This window comes from Apus apus, chromosome 3, assembly GCF_020740795.1.
Source record: "Apus apus isolate bApuApu2 chromosome 3, bApuApu2.pri.cur, whole genome shotgun sequence".
In the NCBI taxonomy this organism is placed as follows: domain Eukaryota; kingdom Metazoa; phylum Chordata; class Aves; order Apodiformes; family Apodidae; genus Apus; species Apus apus.
In genome coordinates, this window is record NC_067284.1 from 8,397,232 (window position 1) to 8,424,163 (window position 26,932).

The 26,932-nt window shown below is 42.4% G+C and overlaps 1 protein-coding gene and 1 long non-coding RNA gene across 7 annotated transcripts in view; one reads left to right on the forward strand and one right to left on the reverse strand.

Annotated features, from left to right (window-relative positions):
• Window positions 1–762: 762 nt before the first annotated feature.
• Window positions 763–24,797, reverse strand: LOC127382470 (uncharacterized). 6 transcript variants are annotated; one of them, XR_007888963.1, is made up of 5 exons: window positions 24,610–24,797; window positions 22,213–22,390; window positions 21,128–21,303; window positions 5,687–5,769; window positions 763–1,361 (listed from the first exon to the last, which is right to left on the reverse strand). It is a non-coding gene; the product is annotated as an uncharacterized LOC127382470 (long non-coding RNA). The 6 variants fall into 6 exon arrangements; XR_007888965.1 differs by lacking the exons at window positions 763–1,361; window positions 5,687–5,769 and adding an exon at window positions 15,599–20,718 and having other exon boundaries at window positions 21,128–21,176; window positions 22,218–22,390; XR_007888964.1 differs by lacking the exons at window positions 763–1,361; window positions 5,687–5,769 and adding an exon at window positions 15,599–20,718 and having other exon boundaries at window positions 22,218–22,390.
• A 320-nt stretch (window positions 24,798–25,117) lies between these two features.
• The window catches only part of GPR63 (G protein-coupled receptor 63), a 30,629-nt gene continuing 28,814 nt past the window's right edge, over window positions 25,118–26,932 (forward strand). The window contains exon 1 of the mRNA XM_051615531.1: window positions 25,118–25,274. The gene's annotated coding sequence lies outside the window, so the exon portion shown is untranslated. The remainder of the gene's footprint in view (window positions 25,275–26,932) is intronic.

Consider the following 26,932-nt stretch of genomic DNA (forward strand, 5'->3'; position numbering starts at 1 on the left):
CCACATGCTACCAGATGGAAGATGAAGAGCATCCTTTCCAGTTGTTGGTAAAGGACAATTCCAATTGTGAGGTGGTAACACTGGATTGTAACCTTGAAACTGTGACTACTCTGGTGTGTGTCATAAGGAATAAGTTTTGCACTGATGATTAATATTCTAGTGAAAACTGCTTCATGTTTTCCAGATAAACTAGGGGGGTGGGGGGGAAATAAAAATTTATATTTAAAAATGCATTATGCTTGCCTGCATGTAAGGAGTTGAATTTATTGAGAGTGGAAGTCAGTACCAAGCCTAAAATGTAACCTTTTTTTTGAGAACTTCTCTGTCAGTTTTCTGTTTGTTGATGGGGTTTTTTTTGCTTTGTTTTCTTTTGTTTTGTTTTTTAATTTGGTTGGTTGGTTTGTTTGTTACCAGATTTCAGATTCTGGTAAATATCTTGCCAAGAAGATGATCAGCTTTGCTGTTAGACTGCAGGATTCTTTCCACTTCTCTATAATGGAAGGAAATATTGACAGTACAGATTTACACAAGTTTATTCAAGGTCTTGCTTGCTGAATTTCTTAAGTATATAATGCTGAACCTGAAGTGGAAGATGACACCTGAGTGCATTGTATAAAAATTCAACATTGTTAGTCTTTGGATGTCTGGACTGGGGCCAGGATTGTCATTCTGCCTGTAACATGGTGGGGACAGAGCTGCTCTCTGAAAATGCATCTGAATTATGTACCACATTAATAATTTTTTTTTTTCCACAAAATACTCTTATTTTATAGAATGTTGTAACAACTTTATTAAGTACTGTTCATCCTAATGCAATATTTAAGGTAATAATCAGAAAAAAGCTGTGGAATGCATTTGGTACAGATACTGTTGTTATTCCTGGAGGCACTGTGATTTCCTTCTTTAAAAATTAATCTTTAATTATATATTGGAATTGATTAAAAACTCACTACGGTTGGCACTGAACAACAGGTTAACCATGCCCCTTGGCTAACGTGGTATGTATTTTGGCTTCTTAAGTCTGCCTTTGTGCACCATTTCAGGTGTGGCTACACCATTACCCAACCCTGTTCCACCTATGAAGTCCCTAGAGGCATTGTGGTTTGCTCACACTCTTCAGGAGGCATGTGATTGGGTGTTTGGTGTTGACTACATTCAGTGCTCCAGCTCCTTCAGGACAAAATGAGATGATTGCAGATTCTCTGGAGCCAGGATCTCATCCTCAGAAAGTATTGGTCACAGTGAGGAAGCAGGCGGGTCCCACTGCACAGAGGTGGGCCAGGGATCCATTTCCCTGGAAGCAGGTGAACTGGGGGCCCAGAAGGCTTCTCTGACGAGGCACTTTCTGCACGGTGCATTCACTGCAGGAAAATGCAGAAGCAATGCAGTTTGTTGTTGGCACAGATTCTTCTGCTGCTCACCTGCCCCACCTGCTGGGCAATTTCAAACCAGCATTCTGAAGGCATTGCTGGTGGGATGGGATCATAAAAAAATCTGTGCCTTAATGTTAAACTTTCACAGTCTTTTCAGACCTGGAGTATTTTACTTGCCCAAAGCTCACAAGAGGATCCAGGAGCATGGATCTTTGAATGGTTTGAGTTGGAAGGGATTTTAAAGATCACCCAGTTCCAGCACCCCTGCCATGGACACCTGCTAGACCAGATTGCTCCAAGCCCCATCCAACCTGGCCTTGAACACTTCCAGGGAGGGGGCATCCACGGTTTCCCTGGGCAACCTGTGCCAGTGTCTCATCACCCTCACACTAAATAATTTCCTATTACCTACTCTGATTCTACCCTTTTTCACCTTAAAACCCTTACCACTCATGCTACCACTACTTGTAAAAAGTCTGTCCTCAGCTTTCCTGTAGGCCTTTCAGGTACTGGAAGGTGCTCTAAGGTCTCACTGGAGCCTTTAATTCTCCAGGCTGAACAGCCCCAACTCTCTCAGCCTATCTTCATAGCAGAGGTGCTCCTGCCCCCTGATCATCTTTGTGGCTCTTCATTGGATTTGCTCCAACAGCTCCATGTCTTTCCTGTGTTGGAGGCCCCAGAACTGGACTCTACTCCAGGTGAGGTCTCACCAGAGCGGAGTAGAGGGGTAAAATCACCTTGACCTGCTGGTCACACTTCTTTTGATGCAGCCCAGGACACAGTTGGCTTTCTGAGCTGCAAGCACATGTTGCTGGCTCATGTTGAGCTTCTCATCAACCAGTACCCCCAACTGAGGGCTGCTCCTCATCCCTTCTCTGCCCAGCCTGTATTTGTGCTTGGGATTGCCTGACCCACATGCAGGACCTTGAACATGGCCCTGTTAAACTTTATGAGGTTTGCCTGGACCCAGCTTGCTGGTGAAGTCCTTCCTTTCTTCCAGTTTCAAGGGACTCTATACATCAGTTATTTTGCCTACTTACTAGTTCCTGGTTTTGATGCAATTTCTAATCAGAAGAATAACAATATTCTCCTTAACTCTTAACTTGGTTTTGTCTGTCCCTTTCTGTCTATATTCTTTTCAAGTATCTGTTCTGTTGTCAGCTTCAGGAAAAGGTACTCTCCAAGCAACTGTTTTGAAGATGTAATCATGGGGAATTTGTGGGAACCTGCAATTGAATTTTCTGGTACTCATATGTGGACATTTTTTTCCTGTTTCATTGCCCTGCATGTGGTACACCCAATTTAGCTCAGATGTTTTGGCCACCATATATAGAATCATTACATTTGGTAGGGAACAACCTGCCTCTCTCAAACTGCTTTGTTCTTGCCAAATTAATAATAAATATGTAGCAAGTATAAGCTCTGAGAGCCCGCAAGGGAGTTGTTTCATTTCTAGTGTAAATGACACATGGTTAACAAATTTCTGTAAATGTGGTATTATTACACCAGTTTTCCAAATGTCACTGAATAAAGCCAGGGCCACCTTGGCCACTGAGACACAGAGAGCACACAGGGCAGGCTAAGCCTCCTTTGGAAAAGAGGGTTACATTCCTGGTGAGACATAACAGTGGATGTCTTCAGGGGAGTTGCAGCAGGTACAATGCAATTCCTGGCTCAGATTTTTCAAAAAAACACCTCTCTGGGGGAAGTCTAGTAGCTCATGCACCCACGTTTTTTGGGTTCCTTTAGCCTTGTTATATCATTGAGTCTATTCCCAGCCTTCTCTAGCCAGTCTGTTATGCAAACTCTATGCAGCTGCACTCTTGCTTTTCACAAGCTCACAAGCAAATTCTGGTTGTATTCTGCCCTTTCAGTCTCAACAACCTGTTTTACTTCTGCTGAGCTCTCTTGCTTTCTTGAAGTAGCACATCTGCTGAAGTAAAGATGAGAGGACTGAGCTCACGTTTTGCTCTGCAGAACTTACAAATAGTAGAGATTTTCTAAAGGGATGTTGCCTTTCATACAACTTCAAAAGCTGCTCTTTTGGAATATGTGAAACAAAGAAATCTTGTGCTGTCTCACCATGTATTAATTGTAGCTACGTTCTTGCAGTCTGATGTCAAGACAGCAAGATTGGAGCTCTGAGGAAGGAAAGAGTTTTAACTCTGCTTTTTGTGCAGGTTAGTCAGAAGAACTCCAGGAAAAAAAAAAAAAAAAAAAATCTTTCAGTAGCCTTCCAGCACAGGGAATTTGTTTTTTAAGCTACCTCTTTTTACTCAAGGATGAAATAAAGTTATGTTACTATGCTAGAGGTGTGTATTAAACTTACAAAATGGAATATCTTATTTCTGTATTGAAAAATAGAGTCAAACCTCAAGTAGTCATAAAACAAGGTCAAGACGCAGAAGTTTAAAAGGTAGATGTCTCACCTTGTTTCATACGCGTATCATGCTTTCATGTTGGAGACTGCATGAAGCTTCATGTGTCATGGCTGTTCTGGAGCTCCATTCTAAATGGGAGTTTTCCGGTTCTTAACCAGGGGATGCAAGTGTTGAGCTGACAGCAGGGGAGGTCTGAGCAGTGCAGGGGAGCTTTAAGGTGCAAATGGATCATGTAATCATAGAATGGTTAAGGTTGGAAGGGACCTTTAAGATCATCCGTTTCCAGCTTCCCTGCCATGAACAGGGACACCTCACACCAGACCAAGCTGCACAAGCCTCATCCAACCTGGCCTTGAACACCTTCAGGGAGGGAGCAGCCACAACCTCTCTGGGCAACCTATTCCAGCACCTTACTACCCTCATGGTGAAGAATTTCTTCCTGATGTCTAACCTAAATCTCCCCTCTTTCAGATTAAACCCATTACTCCTTGTCCTATCACTGCCCTCGCTGGTGAAAAGCCCTGCCCCAGCTTTCCTGTAGGCCCTTCAAATACTGGAAGGTGCTATAAGGTCTTCCTGGAGCCTTCTCTTCTCTAGGCTGAACAGCCCCAACTCTGTCAGCCTGTCTTCAATGCAGAGTTTGTCCCATCCTATTTACTACCATCCTCATCCCTACCTCAATCCAGTCCTCCCACTGCCCGTGCTACTTTGTTGATGAGTATCACGTCAGGTTTCCAGTTCTGTTTCACAGATAGACAATGAAGTGTGTACAATGAGTGAGGCTGGTTTACTGTCTACCTTAAGCTACAGTGAAAATGTAGCAGAAAATGTAACAGAAAGTAAGTGCATTGAACAGCAATGAATCAAAGCAAAGCAGACTACTGGAGATGTCTTTAAGAAGAAATAATGCCACTCTATTGGCTTTGCCTCTCCACAGAGGAAGAAAGTGGGAATAAATTTCATACTGTGCTCTGCCTTTCTCAATTAGCTGTCACCGGTTAAAAATTTCCTGTGTGGGAATGAATTCACAGTTGTCACTTAACAAAGATAAATTCAGCTCACTTCACATGCAATACTTCAATATTAAACTTTTTTTTTTCTTTCATTGCAAAGTTCCCATTAATGTAGCAATTTGAGAAATGGAACCATTTTTATTGTGACTCTCGTAATGGGTTGACATTTAATCACAGTTTCTTAACTCTTCTAAAATAAATCAATTATGCATATTTTGAAAAAAATTAGTTGAATTTTATCATGGACACAGAGCTGTGATTCATAGAATCATAAAGGTTGGAAGGGACCTTAAAGATCATCAAGTTCCAACCCCCCTGCCATGAGCAAGGACCCCCACCACTAGACCAGGTTGCACAAAACCTGATCCAACCTGGCCTTAAAAACCTCCAGGGATGGGGCATCAACAACCTCCCTGGGCAACCCATGCCAGTTCCTCACCACCGTTAAGAGTTAAGAATTTCTTCCTAATATCTAACCTAAATCTCCCCTCTCTCAGTTTAAAACCATTACCCCTTGTTCTTTCACTATCTTCTCTGATGAAAAGCCCCTCCCCAGCTTTCCTGGAGCCCCTTCAAGTACTGGAAGGTGCTATAAGGTCTCCTCGGAGCCTTCTCTTCTCCAGGCTGAACAGCCCCAACTCTCTCAGCCTGTCTTCATAGCAGAGGTGCTCCAGGCCTTTGATCATCTTGGTGGCCCTTCTCTGGACCCTCTCCAACAGGTTTATATCTTTCTTGTGCTGAGGGCCCCAGGGCTGTACACAGTATTCCAGGTGGGGTCTCACTAGAGCAGAGCAGAGGGGCAGAATCCCCTCCCTGGCCCTGGTGGCCACAAAAAGATTCTACATTCAAAGTTACTACAAAAAGATAAGAGAAGATACTACAAAAGGAGGTCTGTTCTTTCAATGAATAACATAAGTACCTGTTTGTGATGCATAGGTTCCATGACATCCATAACTCTCTAGCCTCCAGGAAGTGGTGAAACTGCATTGGTTCAGAGACACCCTAAGGAAAAAACAGTTTTACTGACAGAGCACTACAGGAATGCCCATGTTAGATTTTTATCCTAAAAATGTTGTGTTCTGTAATTGTGCTGCTGTGGAACTTTTTAAAGAATTCACCCCTTGCTACAATTTGGTGCTCTATCATTTAACATTTAATTTTGCCAAAAAAAGTGTAATTAGTTCTCAGCTAAGAATAAAAGCTTGAACTGAGCATGAACCAGCTACCCAAATCCCCTTGAGTTTGCTGCAAACCAACACAGTATTTTGAGAAATACTAACTGCTCCATCTTAGTTGCTAGGTACTTCTGAAAATGAAAGATGAAAATCTAGGTGTAGTTAAAGTAAAAATGCAGAACTTTGTATCAATATAAATTACATAAGGATTTTGATGTGCTACTACTCTTCTTCATCTTGAATTGAACTCAGGCTCTGTGATGATTTTTCCTTTTTAAATGTTTGTTGTTGTTTTTTTTTACTTTTAAGAATACGAAAGTCCTTTGCTAAAATAATCTTTTGGCCTTGATGAAATGATAGCACCTCCTTCGCCCTCCCCTGCACAGATCATCTGGGCTTCCTGAATGAGGGAGGAAAACAGCAGACAAATAGATTCAAATACCAGGTTGAAGAATGTGCCACGAAGGATTTTCAAATGCTACATCCTTTCTGCAGAGGGCATTGCCAGGGATACATTGCATTTGTGCAGTCCTGATCAAAGCTTTGTTTCAAATGGAAGCCCATCTTGCATCTGAACTATCTTCACATGCTGCTGGTTTCAAGTTATTTCCATTACAAGAAAAAAATATTACTTAAGAGACAAAAATCCAGTGTGCATTCCAATTGGTCAAGCTGTTTCTATGGTTGCAGAGTGGTATCTGAAGTTACAGCTCATCTTTAAGATGAGAGAACAGTCTATCTTGTGCATCCCTTCACTAGATGCACTAGAGAAAAATGAGTTCCAGGCTGCAGAGGAGATACAGGCAGGTGGTTTTATTGCTGAATCCTTGCAAATAACCCCTCTCCCCACATTAAAAAAAATTCTGAAAGCCTTGCCAAGTCCATATATGCTGCAGGTGGCCTCTTTTTTACTGGTTAGCTAGCAAAGCTTTTAAGTGCCTCCAGAGATTTAAAAGAATATCATGAGGTTTATGCAGGGGAGGCTCAGGGGACCAGCTTGTGTTGTTTGAGAAGGTGACTTCCCTGGATGCACCTAAATGTAAACTATGAAAACAAGAATAATATTTCTTTTGGCTGTGTTCTGCAAGGACACTTCACTCCATAGCTTTTAGATAAGTCACCACACAAAGAATTCCTTAATTTACTGCTATGTTCTTCTCTGGTTTACCATTAGAAATAATATTGTAATGTTTTTTTCCTGAGGTCTGCTAGCAGCAGAATAGGTATAAAAAATGTATAGGTATGAGAAATGAATCTTCACTTTTCCTAGCCGTGCTTTTTTTTTTCTCATGTGTCTCTTGCCATGCTACAATATTTCTACTTAACTTTTTAACTGTACTTAAAAAATTGCAGATCATTAGCAGCGGCCAGGACTGCAGGTAGGAGAACACGGAAACAAGAGCAAAAATCCAACCAAAACTTATTCCTGTTTTTTCTCTGTGGTTTACCAATGGAAATAATATTGCCTTATTTTATTTAATGAACAGTAATGTAGAAAAATTGTATGTAAGCTCACAGCTGCTCCTCTTCCCTTAGCAATTCCCTCTATAGTAACGTTTTCCAGTAATAAGGTTACAGGATCCACGTTACAGTCAGAGCACTTTATGCAATGAATTGTTTCCATTTATTGCAGGCTTAAAAGATCCACAGTTGTTACTAATTTTTAAGACCCCAAACTTTACAGAACAGCTGAGAACAAGTCTCTTACAGATCAACTTTATAATTTATGATGCTTTGATTCTTTGTTTTGATGGTATTGATATGCAGGCACAAGTGAGTTGACATTTTACTTTCAAGTCTCCCACATATTCACAAAGCCACAACACAAAAAATTCCAGAGTTTCTTAATGCTTTGGGTCTACATCAGATGTATGACAAAACCTGGGTGCATTGACAAATACTTCTGTTTTTTTGATCATTATATTAGCAGCACACACCAAATTGGTGTCATTGTTCCACTTGAATGACTCCGGGAAGACTGTCGGATGATTTCGTGACTTCCACACATTTGTCTTTCTGTGGGTGTTCATCTTCAGTTCAAGTCAGTGATAAAGCTGAAAAATTCTGACTTGCCACAAGGGGACTTATGGAAGAATCAGTGAACTTGAGCCTTTGCCAGTGCAGGGGAGCACTGTGATCCTCATCAAGGGAATAGATTGAGATAAGACCGTGAAGTCCTGATCCTGCAGCTTAGATATGTCAATATATAAATGATCAAGTTTCCAGCAACAGAAATTACACATGATCCAAAATATGCACAATTAAGTATTAAGATTAGCTCTGAGGCTTCTACAAACTTCTCAGAAATGCGGCTAGTTCAGTTAAGATTCTTTAGTTCACTTTTTTTTTTGTCTGAAGGACAAAAACCATTGAAATATACTCTTCTATGAAAGTGTGAAGTGGCACCCTGTGAAGATTTCCAAGTAGTCAAAGGTACACGCTAATGCTCTTTTCATGTGCTATTGAACTGACCAGGTGAGAACACACTTAAAGTACAGGCTACCTTAATAAAGTCTATTAGTCTAACACCCTAGAAAGTACCTTTTAATATACAGTGATAGAGCATTCTGCTACATTGTGAAACCTCTGACACGGTACATCCCGAGTTGATAAAGTGAACTTTAGAACGACAAAAAAAGTATGTTGCTTACAGAAAAATATGATTTATTTCTGCACAACAAAGATACATACACACACACACACAATGTTATTCTAGTATTAGTGTAACACTTAGATTCTAGGGGCAGTCCAAGCTACCTCAAGTGTGCTAAGCTACATTTGGAAAGACAATATTCCTGTTCTTATTTTACAGTCTCCCAAGAGAGAGACTAAAATCTCTGGATCATCAACTTGTGCTGTGTCAGATGCTGGCTCTGGTGTGTAGGTCAGTTAGATCCTAACTATAAAAAGGCATTTTACCTGCCTGTACTGAGGAAAGCACCTGCATGTGGGATGAAAAAGAAATGTGACTAGCGGACTGAGGGAGACAATTCTGCCCCTCTACTCTAGTCTGGTGAGACTCCCACTTGGGAGTACTGTGTCCAGTTCTGGAGCCCCCAACACGGGAAGGACATGGAGATCTTGCAGTGAGTCTAGAGGAGGGCCATGGAGATGATCAGAGGGCTGGAGCATCTCTCCTATGAAGACAGGATGAGAGAGCTTGGGTTGTTCAGCGTGGAGAAGGCTTCAGGAAGACCTTTGCACCCTTTGAGTATTTCAAGGGAGATTATAAGAAAGATGGGGACAAATCTTTTAGCAGGGCATGTTGTGATAGGACAAGGATTAATGGTTTTAAACTAAAAGAGGGTAGATTCAGAGTAGATGTAAGGAAGAAACTGTTTACACTGCGGGTGGAATAGGCTGCCTAGACAGGTGGCAGATCCTTGGAAAAATCCAAGGTCAAATCGGATGGGGCTTTGAGCAACCTGATCTAGTTGAAGATGTCCCTGTTCATTACAGCAGGGTTGGACTAGTTGACCTTTAAAGGTCCCTTCCAACCCAAACTCTTCTATGATTCTATGAAAGCCTATTCCAATGCATACCATCAACAATGAGAAAGCAGCAATACTTTATCTCTTGTTCACTCATTACTATAAATAAATTTGCTCCTCATCCAGATGCCACATAGGGTAGATATCAAAGATTTGTATAATATTGTTTAGTGTTTAGAAAATATTTAATCATCCCTGTAGACTACAATTTGCATTATCCCCATTATTCATGCCAACATGATTTGTATGGCAGCCAATGTATGCTAATTAGAGATTTCCTTAATTAATTCTTGTCAGTGTGCTGCCCTAACATGACTTAAAACGTACAGCTGAATGTATTCAATGTATTAAAATTGCTTCTGCTTCCCATTGTATAGCAGGGAGTAATTTGCTATTAACTGCAAGTGTATAAAACAATCTTTAGATGCAGATGCTCTAATTAAAGTGAACATCCAACATGTTGGCCAAAGATGAGCCATACTTCACAACAGCTCTGCAGGGAAGGAGATGTGAGTTGTGTATTCTTCTAATGCAATAGCCAACAAGAATACATTTTCTTTTGTGTGAAATGTATTTTGGGCTGCTTATTGGATGTCTAAAGGATGGATCAGTGAACAGGAAAGTATGAACACTGGACATACATACTGCATGGGACGAGGATGGCAGCTGCAATGGAGGGCTGGAGGGAGGGCTATTTGAAAACTTGGTTGATTAGGCTTTGTTGCTAAGCACAAAGCCTACTCTATGTGCATTTTTATCATGCAGGAAAAAGGTACCAGCATATGCCATCCTAGTTACCATGGTTTCCATTCAGCCACAATGCCCTCTCAGAAAAGAAACAAGTTTAGTTTTATATTCATTGCATATATTCCTTAGGTATCTTAAAACCAGAATTGCAACTTGAATTATCTATGGACAGATCATCATGATTTGGTTCACAAACACTTTTCCATACCTAAAAGCATCTACTCTTACCCCAGAGAGGCTCAAAAATAAACACCCTCACAGAGATGCCTTTTGTTAGAGTGCTGAACCTTCTGAACATGGCAGGTTATGATGCACTCCGACAGTGAATGGATTGTGCGATTCCAACTTGGTGCCAGATGAGTAGTGATGGACCAAGGGCCTGAAGAGGCTGCTGGGATCCTCCAGCAGCCACCTCTGGCATCCTGCCCCACTGCCAGGAGGACATGCTTTGCTGCTGTGATGCATACGGAGGAAAAAGATCTGCAGTGTGAGGGCAGTCATCTCTCAAAAAGAGCAGTTGCTTGTATTCTCAAAAGAGTAAAGGCATTTTAAACACAGTGTTTATTCTGAAGGTGTCAAGCTAAGTAACAGCTTCTGATCTCTGCACCTCTCAACAGCTTCAGAAAGCACAATGCACAGTGACCCGCTCTCTAGCACACATATGATGAGCAAAGACAGCAGAAGCTGGTCTTAAGGTAGCAAATTGCATGTGAAGTGCCATACGAAACATGCTAAGGCAGATGGAATCATCTCATTTTTAAATGTGTCCGTTGAAACAACCAAAAGGGAAATAATTAGCAGTAGAAAAGCTAATTTCAGTAGGCTTCATCAGATCACAGTCGTGAACGAACCTCTTTGTGATTTTTTGACACATCTCCATTTCCAGCTTCCTACATATCCTAAAATACTTGTGAAATGAGGTTCCAGTTACAGTTGTCACTAGAAAACTGCCAGGAAAGACACACCTTACTCTAATCATCCTCTCTCCCACCTCTATAGCTGATTAGAGCTGTGGTAAATCTGTAGTAAATAACTGCTGGAAAATGTTGACAAGTTAATTGGGCTCATAACTGCAAGGCACTGAGACATTTCTGCAACTGTTTAGATCAGCTTTGTCAGAAGTCAGTCAGTTACAAGGGTGACACACTGAATTCTACAAAGAACACATGGAGAATAAATCAACTTTCAGGCTTGAATTACAGTGCAGGAGGGATAATTGCCATTTCAGAACATGTACTTAGAAACAAAAACCTTTTGTAGTGCACAAACACCTGGAACACAATTACACAGAATGTTAATGTTGAATATCCTAAAAATATCAAAATAGGAATATTGAATAAACCAGTGATGCCTTTCTGAACTGTATGAGGGGATGGAGAAGGCAGCTTTGAACAGACTTCCAAAACATACTGAAGTGATTCTGAGAGTTCACTAGGAAACTGCTTGTTCCCCAAAGCCAATGAAAAATTGTGGAGCTGCTTGCATCTATTTGTTCTACAGTCCCCATATGTCTGGTAGGTGGATTACATGCATATGCATTCTGGAAGACCTGCCTCAGTTACAAATGTATATAAATCAGAACTACTTATAATGATTAGAAGTCATATAAAAAACCTAAAATGAGCTCTGAGATCTGGATCAATATAACTGAGCTCTTTCACATAACTGCTCTGTACCAAATTTTGCCAATTTTATATTCAGTGAAGTACAAACTTGTTCTTCTTGCTATGTACATTCTCAGATGTATTACTCAACTGTATGAGTTTGAATTTTCTTGGAATGCAGAGTGAGGTTATAACACAATGTGAGTTATTTCTCATCTACAGCAAATGGCTACAAAGAGGTAGGAATTAACAGCATTATCAGTCCCAGGCACAGAACAGTCTTGTGCCCCAGTTGCCAAGAATCATATTATTGCCCTCAAGCATCAGGGAATTTGTAAAGAAATATGGGGTTTATGGAATATATTGATTTAAAATGATTAAACCTTTGCTGCATACTTTTAATCTTTTCTCTACAATCATAAGGTGTAGAAACTTCTATTAAAAAAAATGAAGGAAATAAAACTTTTCATCTACTAGCAGGACTGAAAGGATTAAAGTGTCTTGAGAGAAAAAAAAAAGGTACAATATTTTTTCTGAAAAAAAATAGGTCACTAGGTAAAATCCACGATATCTTAAATCAGCTTTTGAGGATTGGTTTGGAGGAAGGTTTTCCAGTGTATTGTTAGGCATTTCCTCCAACTTCTGCTTCTTATCTTTTTCTCAAAAGAGGAAAACAGACAGTAGCTCAAAAATTCTGCCTATAGATGGAATTCTACCCCAGAAAGCCAGAAACCACACTGATGATCCGGTATACAGTGTATTATTGTTGACAGAGGAAAAATACAACTTTTCTACCCAAGAAGAGATTGCTTTTTAGAGATGCATGAAATAATCCCATATATCATCTGTACACCACTTTGTATTACCACTAAATAGAAGTATTATATAAATCTGCAGTGTTGTTGTTTGTTATGAAAAGTCCTCAGTAAACTACCAAAGCAGTTTTTGTTTAAACTATCTGTTATTTCCTCTGAATTATTCCAGAGCAAATTGTGTCTTTCAGCGGTTTAGCATTATTCTGAGCTCTTAATTTCTCCTTATTTTTGTATTTTATAGAAACTTATACATGACCACTGTGCTGATCTAATGGGATCTAAAATAAAGTGTTGTAATACTGCCTTAATTTCCTCTTTCTCTGAAACAGAAAAGAAGCTTTAGGAAAAACAAACAAACAAACCACCAAGCCCACTATTGATCAAACCATTTCAAGTGAAAGGCTTTCCTGCATAATCCTTAGAAAATTATCACAGTGATTTTCTGTCTTCATGGTTCAAGCCTGAGCTCGACTTGTAGACTGACTGTAGCAAGCTTTCTAACACTCATTGTCTCTCCTTAAGCAACATTTATAGTACTGAAAACTAAGTGTACTCCCCAGGAAAATACTTGCAAACTGTGATTTAGTACCATAAAGACATAATCTCTGTAATGCATATGCAAAGAGATGCATACAGTGTTAGTCTAGCAACTGCTGAAAAAGGATAGAAAAATACCTCTAGAACTACAATTGTCAGGAAAATGACAAGTCTACTCAAAACATCAGCTATTCCAAAAGCTCACAGTAGCTCTAACATGAATGCCCTGTTCCTTCTGTTGAGGAAAAATACCCTGGAGTCTGTAGAAGTCATTTTGTTTTCACACCTTGCACACTGTTCTGAGACCTGCTGTACTTCTTAAGTACACTGATGTTATCGTGTCAAGCTGTGACTGAAACATTTTCTATTAAGGCTGGAGATAACACTATGATATAATGGATCTTTTCCATTTCTAGCTTCTGTATGTGTCCTAGTAGGCTGGAACTTTGTAATGAGGGCACTAAATTGGCAAACGGGCTTTGAGGAACGTGTAGCTTCTGTGCATTGTCAGTTTTGCAAACCAGTCTTCCTTTTAATATATAATTAAATTGTGGAACTCATTGCTGTGAGATGTTACAGAGGTCAAAGGTATTAAAAGGATTTAAAAATAAGCTAAAAAATCCCAACAAAAATGAAGTGAAAGTCCACGTGTTGCTGTTAAGCACAGCAGTTGGGATGTAACATCTAGAAAGAACAAGTGATTTAGCAGGTCTATAAGTCACTGACTGCTGGAAACCAGGTGTAATCACAGAATTGTCATGGTTGGAGAGGACCTCTGAGATCACAGAGTCCAACCGTCAACACAAAAAATCCCCACCAAATCCCCCCAGAACCTTGGCCACTGGAGTATCCCTTTAAGTGCCACATCTACACATTTCTTGAATACCTCCAGGGATGGTGACTCAACCACCTCCCTGGGCAGGCTGTTCCAGTGCCTGACCATTCTTCAGTATAGAAATTATTCCTAATATCCAATTTGAGCCTCCCATACCACAACTTCAGGCCATTTCCTCTGGTCCTGTCATTACTCACTTAGAAGAGGCCAACACCCATCTCACTACAACTTTCTCTAGGTAGAGGGCAATGAGGTCTCCCCTCAGCCTCCTCTTCTTCAGACTAAACAACCCCAGTTCCCTCAGCGGCTCCTCAGTACAAGGACTCACCAGTACGAGACATTCATCAGTCAAGGTGTCAAACACCCTTTCACCAAGACTTCAGAACTTCCAAAGACCAGCAGTGTAGCAGAGGCATCCAAACAGGCTAAGAAGAAAAGAGCCTCAGGGCAGTGTGAAAGGAAGCACAGCAATTTTTGAGTTAGACCCACAAATCTGTATTGGCTGTTGATTTTTCCTGCATTTCTCAGTGTGTCACAGGAATACATCTGAGAATACATAAATCTGGACACCAAGTGCTTCCACCCTGTCCAGGAATGTTTCAAGCTTAAAATTTTAAAGGTCCTCACTGCAGAGACTATAATTCAGATAGCAGCAGAAATAACTGGTTGCATAGATACAGCTACTGGGCTGTGTCAGCTAGTCAGCACAGAAATGGCAGAAGCTGTTGCTGTCCTTTCTTCCAGAGTTTACTTGCCCCTGGAGCTCAGCTTGCAGAATGGCCTCTGTGGGCACTCCTAATCTTCTTCTGCACAAAGGCAGCTGGTGTGGTCTAACCTATTGCTTAATGTATTTTGAGCTAATCTTGGCTGACCTTTTGCCAAAGAAAGTAAGAAACACTTGTGTGAGCCCTTCTGCCAGCTCAGCTCTGATGACAAGTGCCCTCCAGCAGAAAAGCAGTCATGTCTAAAAATTCCACAGATGCTTTCACAAAAGTTATTTAACACAACTCCACAGCTTAGGAAGAGATCACTACCTGCACCTGCAAGGTGCAGCAGAGCAGAATGTGGATCTTCTCCTTTTAATCTCCACAACAGAGCTGTCTCTGTGTCCCCACATACACAGTACGATGCTCACGCTGTAGAATTCATGGTGTTTTTTTTTTTTCCACAAGAGTGAAAGACTCCAGGCTGTCTTACAGCCTCTGATTAAATTGGCAGAGCTGGAAATCACAGATGTCATCTTTGTACTGAAAGAAGTTCATCCCACCATGACTTCTGCTGAAAAGCTGTTCCAGAACCCGATTCTTCTGATGATTAGAAATGTTCTAAATTTCAAGCCTAAATTTATTCATAGCTCTCTCCCTTCTTGGTGATTGCCACCTCACTGCATGTGTATTTATAGGCATCAATCATAATATTATAAAGGACTTTATGTAGAGCAATCAGTAGAAATATGCTTCAGTAAACATGATCTGAAATTGAAAAAAGGATGGGTTTATTTTTCCAAGTTTGTGGGTTAAAATGCATCTTGGCTGTAACCACCCCCTCCCTGCATGAAAAAAAGAATCAGAGCTGGAGCTGGCTGGTCTATTTGAAGACAAAAAAGGAAAGGAGCATTGGCAAAAGGTTGATTCTTCAAATACGCTTACTTTTAATAACAGGGATGGTTTAAGAGAACATAGAGCTTTCACATCAACAACCTTTTTCTCCACAGTAATAAGCTTTCACAGGAATGGAATAGGGTCAAATTATTAACTTTCAAATGGACATTTTACTTATTCCATGGATATTTTACAACTCCCCCCCCCAAAAAAAAAAACCACAACAGGTAGCACCTTCTTTTCTTTGCTAGAAAACAGACTTCAAATGTCTGGATATTTAAAATACAAAACTAAAATAGCAAAGAGTGTTCTAAAAGTATTGCCTGCTGTCTGCTCATGCAACTGCCTTGGTTACATAATGGTTTCCCCAGAGGTGACGTACATAATGGTTTCATGTGGATACTGAATAACAAAAAACTTTGCCAAGTAAAAGATCATGTGCAAAATGCCTGATTGCTAGAAAGCCATTACTTCTTGCTAAGTAAAATGGATAAGCAACAACTTATTTCTGTCTGTCTCTGTTTGAACTGCAAGACCTTCAAATCAGAGGGTGTTTCATATACAAGGGTGTATACACACGTACACAGCCAAAAAAACTCAGTATCAAATTCTCTGATAATAACCTCCTCAATTGCTCACTCTTGGCATCTGTGCATCTAAGAATTAGAGACAAAGTTGAGCAAATAAATAAAAACCTATGAAGATGGCAATGATGTTTAAGGAGCACCATTTTCCCTTCTCCTTATCTATTCAGCATGCAGATCACCAGCCAGAAAGAAGGAAGCTGATTTTTATTGCAGGACTCAGGTACTGCTCCAAAGATAACTCATTTGCTCTTTCTGCTGTCTTCCTATCTAGAATCTACATCTACAGCATTTCCATCTCATCTACCTCATACCAAAGATACACTTGAGCTTACTTAAACAAAAATTCAAGTTCATTCAAAATAGAGCTGCTACTTTGGAAGACCTACAACCCTGGGACCAATAGATATATTAATACATGATACACGTTATTGTAAAAGTAATAGTTCATGGGATTCAGAACAAAATTCTGAACCTGTATAGCTTCACATAACTTCTAAAAGTTAACACTACTATTTAATTGGCTAAATGAGTTGGTTTTCCCTGAAGCACACAAGATTCATATACTCACAGAATATGCCAAGTTGGAAGGGACCCATCAGGATCATTGAGTCCAACTCCTGTTCCTGTGTAGGGCACCCCAAGAATCACACCATGTGCCTGAGAGCATCATCCAAACGCTTCTTGAACTCAGGCAGGCTTGGTGCTGTGACCACTTCCCTGGGGAGCTTGTTCCAGTGCTCAACCACCCTCTGTGTGAAAAACCTTTTACTGATAGCCAACCTAAACCTCCCTGGATTCAGCTTCCTGCCATTTCCCTAAGTCCTGTCATTGGTCACAGGAGGGAAGAGATCAGTAACTGCCCCATCTCTTCCCCTGGTGAGAAAGCCATAGACTGCAATGAGGTCACCCCTCAGCCTCCTCTTCTCCAAGCTGAATAATTCAAGTGACCTCAGTTGCTCCCTGTAAGTCATCCCTTCCAGACCCTTCACCATCCCCGTGGCTGTCCTTTGGAGACTCTCCAATAGCTTGATGTCCTTTTTATACTGTGGTGCCCAAAACTGCACACAGTACTCAAGGTCATACCAGTGCAGAGTAGAGTGGGACAATCACCTCCCTTGACTGGCTGGCAACAGTCTGCTTGATGCATCCCAGGACACAGTTGGCCCTCCTGGCTGCCAGGGCACACTGCTGCCTCATCTTCAGTTTGCCATCAACCAGGACCACCAGGTCCCTCTCTGCCATCCTGCTCCAGCCCCTTGTTCCCTGGTCTGTACTCACCACCAGGGCTGCCCCATCCCAGGTGCAGAATCCAGCACTTGCCCTTGTTAAACTCCATGTGGTTGGTGACTGACCATCTCTCTAACTTGTCAAGGTCTCTCTGCAGGGCCTGCATCAATCTGCCACAGCTCTAGTGTAACTCCACTGTACTCCCATTTTCAATGCTCTATACAATTCTGGTCTTGGTTATCTAGAAAAGGACATGGTAGAGTTAGGGAAGATACAGAGAAGAAAAATGAAATTACTAAAGGGATTAAAGGCATTGGCTGCCTTATGAGATCAGACACAAAAATTTGAGAGTTTTCAACAGGGAGGGTGCTCTGGTGGGATTTGTTCAAGGTTTATGAAATCTTGAAGGTGGCTGAAAAGATTAATATGGAACAGTTTTTCATAAAACCTCACAGTTTAGTTCATATGGTGACATTAGTTTGAAAGAGATAAAAAAAAACCCCACACATTACAGAGTGGCTGGTGAATTTCTGGACTTGCTGCCAAGAGATTGTGCAGATCCCAACAGTGGGTTCAAACAGGCCTCAGACAAGTTAATGTACAAGAGATCAAAAAATGGATAACAAAGGGAACAGGCAAGGAATTAGCTTCCTAACAGCCATAGAAGCCAGTGGATGGCAAGGAAAAATGCCTAAAGAAGGAAACCGAGACTTGTGCACTCTGTAAGTGTTTTTTCCTAGTGCTGCTGTTTCTATTTGCTTTTCTGTTTAGGTACATGTTAACAAAACTTTGAAGTCCACCTAAGGGAGGGAGAGGGCAAATGTAATGAAAACAAGGAGAAAAATGAACTACAATGAGCAACAAATGAAAGAAAGGGAAGTGTTACAGGGTTGAAGATAGAGAGATAGGGAACTGGAGGCGGACATGCAGCAGAGAAACCCTGACATCACCTGCCTCTGCTTGAAGGTCAATAGAGGAGCACATGGATGCTGCACAGTGATACTTTGCTTGGAGATGTGAGAGAATGATAGAATGAATGGACACAGATTCCACAGTCACTAGGATTGCCCCATCAAGTTTCCTTCTTCTGGTGACATGAATAACCAATAGGGACAGCATCTGGAAGAGATTGATGAGAAGGTCCTACAAGTTCAAGGGCCTTGGAAGGGTTAGAGAGTATACAAATAAAAAGTTGAGAGAAAAAAGCGCAGCTAGAACTTCAGTAAGAGGTTCTGGAGGAGAGACTTCAGCCTGCCTCATTTCACAGAATCATAGAATGGTTTGGCTTGGAAGGGACCTTAAAGACCATCCAGTTACAATCACCCAGCCATGGCGCACATTTGATGTACACTCAAAGTACCTGATGTACCAGGGTCTCTTGCCACTGTCAGAGGAAACAAAGAAAACCCAGACTGACCCAGTGGGGTGTTCCCTGTGTTCACATATGTTCTCCTACACCTTCTTTCTCTCTGAGGAGTACAAGTTGTACAAGCCTCCATGGGTAGAAGTCACTGTTGAATTAATAGTGCTGTTCTAAAAACGGTGTATTTAGGACAAAGGGAACTTAAAAAGAATTTTAAAAACTTGCTAATTCCAGGTGTAAGTAAACACCTGGTTTTGCAGGTACAAGGTAGTATCTTTTTTAATAAGGTAACTGAAAATTATGTGCAACACCACAGCAAAATTTTTATATTCTTATTAAATCCATTGAACACAAAGTTTTGCTTTAAACTCACTATTTCATATTCATTCTTTGCTGAAGTTACTTATCGATTCAGAAAACGAGATACCAACACAGACATCTCCCAGTGGTAAACTGCTTGCCTTACTTACTCTAATGCTCTCTTTCAATGATAAGTGAGTTTTTCACTAGTATTTTTATTTAATAGGAGGATCTACTAAGCATTTGTCATTGGTTAGCAGTTCAGAAATGGGTTTCATTATAAAGGCCACTTTGTACCATTAAGTTCATGGGGAATTGCCTTTGGTTATGAATAAAAAGGAATCAGATTTTTTTAATTAATAACATCTGCATTGTCCATCTTGGTTTATGGCATCTATTAAAAGTAGACTTTGCTGGGGAATGAATGAAAACAGTTTTAACATGATGCACAGAATCAGATTTTGCAATACCAAACTTGTGACATCAGAAAGGAAAGGTGCCTTGTGGCTGAAGTCCAGTTTTGTTACACTTTTCCTAAACTGTAGCTGCAAAAACCATTGGACATGCTCAGACACTGGCACTGTAGATGGTTTCCTGCATTAAGACCCCAGAAAGTCATCCCAGCTAGTTTCAATAGACTATAATGTAGGGACTCCAAAGCATTTGCTGAAAATAAGGACTGTTATCTAAATCCAATGCTATCAGTAAAAATATTTTTTTAAAAACCATAGATATAGATATGTATCATAAAGGTTCAAACTAGATCAAGTAACTGAAGCACATCTAAATCTAGTCTCCATGTGACCAAATAGCAAATTTACAAAATCAGACACAGCTGGGATGTGGATGCGGGGATACACTACACTTCTTTTACTACACCCTCTGCGTGGGAGCACAGGAAACTCTACAATGGGGGGAGGAAAGGACAGAGAGTAGGCAAAGAAGTTTATAGTTCTTCTCTAGGAAGCCCATGCATCAAGTTTTTTCCCCTGGTTCCTGGATTAAAGAACCAAATGACACAAATATCATGCTAAAAAGAGTGTATCAATAAGGACAATCAAACATTGGAACAGTCTCCCAATGGAAGTGGTAGATTCTTCCATATTGGACAGTTTTAAGTCTCAGCTTGACAAGGTGCTAAGTCATCTCATATAAACTATAGTAGTACCTAGAAATGTTGGACCAGATGATCCTTGGGGTCCCTTCCAACCTGGCATTCTGTGATTCTTTAATAATACTGGATGTAGCCTCCCTGCCAAGACTGGAAACATCAGAAGGTGTCCAGCATACTAACTACAAGGTCAGCTGGTTCTCTCCCAGGAGAGTCTAAATGAAGTGTTGCAAATCTCATTCCTTTCATAAAATGGGGACATGGGATGAAGATATATAGTTCTTAAGAGTTGAGTTTCAGGGGCAAAATAACATTTTGGAGACTATTTTACCCCATGTCCTCCACTTCCACAAGCTTCTAAAATTATTATAATTCAGGGTCTTGCAGACTAGAAGTTGAATGCTGAATTTTCCCAAAACATTTTCTTCATGGCGATGTGGACTGCACACAGAAGCAACAGAACTTCAGTTTATCTTGATCAAAGGCAAAAAGAAGCAGCAAATGGCCTTTGAGAGGAAGGTAAATTTGTGAGGTTTGTTGACCATCTTTTCATTTTTGCTACGAGAAATCAAAGAGGAATGACTTCAATAGCAGTCAGGTGGCCAAAAGAAAAGAGACACTGAATGTCTGGCGATACCTGAAATTGCATTATAAATTATCTCATATTTACTTGACAATTATACAAATTTTGCTCAAATGCTTTCTCCTGCTTGCTTTTCATCTCGAGATAAAAACAGGATGGAAAACAAAGTTCTGAAGCTGTAAGGAAAGGACTAGCTGATATTTGATCCAGTGCAAAAGCAGCTCTAAAGGATCTCATTTTTCTAAAGAAAGGCGTGAAAACATTTTTGTGCTACATTTCAAACTCGGCTCCAGTTCAGAAGCCTTCTGCATCAATTCTCAGATAAATGTCATACATTTCCATTTCAAAATAGCCACCTGTTTTTTCAGTATAATCCTTACTCACCCAGTCTTTCTTCACTCGCTCCAGTTACTGTGGTGAGCTTGCTTGGATCCTGTGTATGAGTAGAACAAAATACTTGTGTAACTTCAAGCATGTGAATAACCTCAACAAGGTCAGATCTTGGTACTGTCCCTTTGTTGTTACACTATGCTGTGTTTTTTCAAGTCTTCAAATTCATTCTATTCCAAAGACAAAACACACAAAAAGGATGATAAAGGGTTTTTTATGTTGGATATACTAGAAACCATATTCTGAAGTCTTCCTTTTCATTCAGAGGCAGCTTCGAAACTCAAGACGCTTTAGGGCTGCATACAAATAACTGCTTAATAAAATAAGTGCAAACATAAAATCTCTCAACATCTGATTTTCTTCTGTTCACCTATGTGTTCTCTTTCTGCTGTTAGGAAAAAAAAATTAACTAACTGCATAATTTTATCATCCATATTCAACGTTTGAAAAAAGCAGACTCTTCCTTTTGTGGAAGTCTACCTTGCTCCCCTTGCCCCACCATTATTACTCTTTGGCCTGTTCTCTAAGAAAAATATCTGTGAGGCTGAATTTTAGTAAAAACTGAAGAGCATTCATGTTGTGTCCTGACTTCCCTTGAATCATACTGATGGTTTCACAAAGAGGTCTGACCATTTGCTCTGAGTTTTTACATGCTACATTGAAAATCACCACAGAACAGAGTTATACATCATAAACATGAGTAGAATAGTCAGAGAAGTCTAATTAATGCTGAAATGCTCACATAGGATGCTTTCAGTTGATGAGTGTTTCAAGAATTCTGAGAGTTGTGCACAAGGTGAATTAGCATGAACATTATGTTACTTACATGGTAATAATAATAAGATTAACATTAATAATATGAATAATAATAATTTACTATAATCAGCACAGTGATGAAGTGATTAGTCACTGCTTTAAGAAAATGACCAAGGAGTCTGTAAGAGGTTAACAAATACTGTAGTCAATGAGACATGGCATTCTCTCTCTGGAATTAACGTTATAATAATAGACAGAAAGAGACACTCCACCTCCAAGGCCTTGTTTGCACTGAGGCTTTACTTAAAACAGATCAATTCTACCTTACACAATTGGGGCAATGAAGGGTACTGGCAATCAGCAGGTTGTCCACTGTGCTGTCCATGCCCATTGCTGGTAAACGAAAGAAAGAAAGCCAGTGCTTCGTTCAGCATTGCTGCTCCACACCACATTGTGGGGAGAGGCTTGTACATTACTGCTCCTGCAAGCCAGGGGAGAGTTCTGGAAAAAAAAAAATAAAGCACAGGTAATTTCTGCTAATTAAATTTTGACTCCTTGTGGAACTTGCTTCTGGGGTTGAGGTAATTCAGAGGACAATTTTCTCCTAACTTCTTCCTGTGCAAGACCTGTTTTTCCCTGCTTTTTTGGGTCTGAATGACTAAGCTTTACTGCAGTCTCTCCTCAAGCCTTTTTTTCTTCCATCCAAGGAACAGCTGGAATAACTAGCCCTTTGTATTTTAAGTTATTCATTAAAGTTAAATGGCTTTCTCTTCAAGCTTGTCCTAGGGCAATTATTAGAAGGTTAACCTTTCTATAGCTGCGGATCCAGAGAGGTTGCTCAATTTTCTTTGCCCCCAGCCAGACACAAATTTGTATGAATATGCCTTTGCTACGGTTCATAGTTGTCACCTCAATACCCATTCTGATTTCCCAAAGCAGCACTGACATCAAGAGGAAAAAGTCAAAAGACAGGAAAGTCAGCTTCAGAAGGGCAGAGAGAACCCCATTGTTTAGCTATTTTTGGTAAGACACAGTGATCTTCAATACAGTGTCCCAATACATCCAGATTATTGCACTTATTACAGGAGTAACAAAAAAACCCACACACACCCAAACCCCAAACCAGTCAGTTCCATACAGGGCAATCCTGCATAGCAGTGTCTTTATTCCAGCCACATATCCCCTGTCCCCACTTGGAGCCTAATAAGGACTCCTCCAAATCTGGGTGCTCTTTGGCAACCTCACCTAGAAAGCAGGTCCTTTCTGCTTTAGGTTTTCTTTTCAGATTACACTCTTCGAATGAGTTCCTAAAGCTCCTTTCCAAAACAGAGAAGAAGATGTGAAGCTCCTACCAAGGGACATTTACACAAATCCACTGGGTACAATTATGTAGATGGAGAATTAAACAACTTTTTGTATCCACTGCTATTTGTAGTTACTTGCTTCGTCAGTAAGAATCAGACATTGTTAGTTTTAATCGCTCAAAAAACCCCACAAGATCATTTAAAAATGTTGTTGCCTCTTCCATAAGATGGAATGCAGTGATAATATCTAAGAATTTTCAAATTGAATCAATATATCGTCTCTCTTATGCTACAAAAAGACTTTAAAGACTTTAGCCAACCACAGCAAAACAAGTAAGAAGCCCCAGCAGGGTAGTTTCTCTCCTGTTAGTTATACTTACCTCAGATGGGAGGGGCTCAGAGTGCACCCCAGAAAACAAATGGAGCCCACAGGTTGGGTTTTTTTTCCTTTCTACAATCTAAGTGAGTGGTAGAACTTAACAGCGATTTTCCTCTGATGGGAAATTACAAGCAAAAAGTGCTCATACCTGCTTGTTAAGGAATATGTAAGAATAAATAATTTCACTTGGTCTAGAATTTTTAAAGCAGCCAGAAAGAATTGCTTCCTCCTTGGATTTGCCTGCCATAGCCTTGTGGGTACAGCAGGGCAGCTGAACTCAGCCAAGAGTTGTACTTCTCAAGAGTCAAAGAAGCATCAGCAGATGCAGCTTCTAACATTCTGCTGGTATCACATCAGCTTCATGCTTAAGAGATCTGTTTGGGAGAATGAGAAGCTTCCTTACAGTCTCTGATGCTCTGAGTTCACTGAGGACAGCTGAGACCTGGTAACTGGTCATCAGGTATTTGCAGTTTCAATAGCACAAGGGATTGTGAAGAGCTCTTCCTGGTTCAGATATTAAGTTCTGTAATCTAATCTAGTGTTTTCATATCACTTTACATCCTTGTGAATCCATTTAATATGATATAGTGAGTCTTGCCAAATACATGTTAATTATGTAAATAAAACAACTAGATAAAGCCACAACCCCCGAGCCATGTAGACTTCAGCCTGAAATCACAAACTATTGCCTTGCACTTCTCAGCACCAGCAGTCACCCTACCCCAGTTTGAAGGCGATATGCCTGCCAACCCCACATACTACGTGACCTCAGCGTTACAATTATTGCCTATTTTTCCTTACCTAGGAGGACTGTGGGCAAGGAGGAGATATAAAGGCTTCTCTTACCCTTAAAATTCAGCTGGCACAACTTTACGCATCAAGACACGAAACCCTTAAATAAATGCTATCTTAGTTTTCCCTTTATGTTCGCAAGGACTGCAGTATCACCAAGGGCACATCGTGTTTCCACCCCTGCCCGGCAGGGAGGCTTGCAGCCCCTCCGCACTTGTTGCTCCTGCTTTCAGCATCTCTTTTACCTGGGTTTTTAGGAGAGGCGTCTCCAACTTCTCAGGAGCAGCCGGCTGGACGCTCGGCGGTGAGAAACGAAAGGAGGGCCTGGCGGAGCAGCTAAGCCGGCCTCCCCACCGCTCCGCCCGCAGGTGCGGGGCACAGGGCTGGGAGGGCGCGTCCCGCCCCCTCCGCGGTGCGGGGACCGCTCGGCCCGGCCCGGGAGCGCGGGAGCCGCTCGGCCGCAGCCTGCGCGCGCCCCCGGGAGGCGGAGCCGCGGCGCGGGAAGGGGGCGGGGCGGGGCAGCGCTGCGGCGAGCGGGACGGGGCGGGCGCCGGGGGAGGCTCCGGCAGGCAGGGGAGGAGGAAGGCGCCGGTTCTGCTGCCCGCTCCGGGGACCGGCAGTTCCGCGGCGCTGCCTGAACGGCGGAGCCGCCGCCGAAGCAAATGGGAAGGCGGCGCTGAGCGGGCTGCCTCCGGGGGGGTCGGGCAGCCGGGGGCAGCGGCACGGCGGGCGGGCGGGCGAGCGAGCGATGCTCCTCACTTTTCTGCTTGCACTGCCCTTCCTCCCGATCCCGGCTTTGAAGCTTTTTGTTTTCGCCGGCCGCTGCGATGGCAGGAAACTTCCCGGAGAGATGGGCTGAGGCCAGGCTTGCGCTGCGCTGGGCTCCGCAGGGCACCGGCCACGCCGGGAGGTGAGGAGCGGGGTGGCCTTGCGCCCCGGCTGGCGCTGGATCCGCCGGCGGCACTTCCCGCGGGTCTCGGCGGCAGCTGCCCCTGATCCAGCCGGGGCAGCGGTCTGGGCGGAGGGGGCAGAGTTGCAGTGGGGACCGACCAGAGCCCCGCATGGTTCTGCCGGTTCTCCGTGCGGCGGTCGCACGGCCGGGAGGGCGCTCCAGCCCCGGAGGGGGAACCGCCAGGGTCCTGCCGCGTCCCCCGCCCGGGGAGCGGTCGGTCACAAACCGCTGGGCTAGGCCGGTGCGGGGATGGGCGCCCCGCGGAGGCTGCGTGGGCCCAGGGCGAGCGGCCGCCCCCGCGCCCAGCGGGGCCGTTGGCGGGCAACGGCCGGCGGCGCGCGGGCTCCGCGGCTGCCGAGGGGAGGCGGCGGGCAGCGCGGGGCCCGGGGGCGGGCAGAGCGGGGCCCGGGGGCGGGAGCGCTGGCAGCCCCGGCTGGACGCTCTCGGCCGCGTCCTGTGGCCGTGCGGGCAGGCAGGGGCCGCTCGGCTGGGCGCCTGCGGAGGGTTTGCTCCGGCGGCGATGGGGGGGGTCGGGTGTGTGTGTGGGGGGGGGGGGGGGGGGGCCACGCTTCCGGCTGCGGTTTCGTCCCGGTGCGTTGGCCTCGCTCTTTGGAGCCTTTCCCGCTGGTGCGGGGTCACCGAGGTGTGGGGGTGGCCGCGTCCTCCCTGCGGCGGGACGCCTCGTTAGGGGCGTGGGATGCTGGCTGCTCTCTGTCACCTGCTTCCCAGATTTGTCCAAAACTCCGGAGCAGGGAGAGCCTGCCGGTGTCTGGTGGCCATGGACGTGTTCCTCCTGACGTGGGGAGTCGCTTGTGGGGAAAAAAAAACCGAAGTGCCTCACCTTAGAAGTGAAAAACTATTGGTATTTGTTAAATGAGTCTGTAATTTATTATTTTTTTTTTAGTTGGGTGTTCCACAGGGTTTTCTTCAGACTTTTATTTTTGAAAACAAAATGATCCAGCGCGGGCTGATATCTAACACAGCTTATTATAAAGTTTTCCGTGTAAATCAGGAGCAACACTTTTCCTAGATAACAGCGGGTTTGCAGAAAAGCACAGGTAAAGTAAGCGTTTGAAATGGTGAGAACCAGGTATAGTTCGCACATTAGATTAATGCTCAAGAGGATTGTTAAATGAAATCGTTTATCCTAATTGTTTACCCTTACTGTGAAAGCTTGAATGCTTGAACAATGGCAAATGATTTTGCAGAAACCATTTTCTGTGGGACACTTTATGCATTCTGACATTAGAGCAAGGGCAGGACAGGCATTGGGTTATGAAATGGACAGTTTTTAATAGAGCGTTTCTAGATGTCTGAAATTATAATGAGATTTCAAAGAGCACTGGTAACGTGTATTGTCAATTCTCAAATGTATTTTTTCTGTTATTTTTACACGGTTATCTATTTTGAAAATGTATTTGCCAGCATTGCTGGAGCTATGTTTCCAGGATAATGTAGTAGGTTCACTAGCAATTGTATTTTTTGTCCACAGATGCAGATTTGGTAATAACTAGTAGTTAGAAGAATAATAATTTCTGAATAACTTTAATTTGAAATATTTGCTGCCAAATGATCAGCCCTCAGAAGCTCAGCTAGTGCTATTTTGCGTGACTCGT